Consider the following 243-nt stretch of genomic DNA (forward strand, 5'->3'; position numbering starts at 1 on the left):
GGAGCGACGATTTTTCTGGAGGAACCCGAACTTCCTTTGTAATTGCTTTTCCTTGCAACTCGCATACTTGTGCCTCTAGGGTCAGGGTAGGTTTTCCATCCCACCTCCTCATGTCCTCTCCATAGTCACACAAATGAAACCACAGGGTGGCTCATGGTGTGTATTCTCTATATCCTCTCTCTTGAGCAGAAGAGCGCTTACTCCTAATGGCTGAGATACTGGTCCGTACGGGGGGGGGGCAGG

This window comes from Phaethon lepturus, unplaced genomic scaffold, assembly GCF_000687285.1.
Source record: "Phaethon lepturus isolate BGI_N335 unplaced genomic scaffold, ASM68728v1 scaffold11167, whole genome shotgun sequence".
NCBI classification, from domain to species: domain Eukaryota; kingdom Metazoa; phylum Chordata; class Aves; order Phaethontiformes; family Phaethontidae; genus Phaethon; species Phaethon lepturus.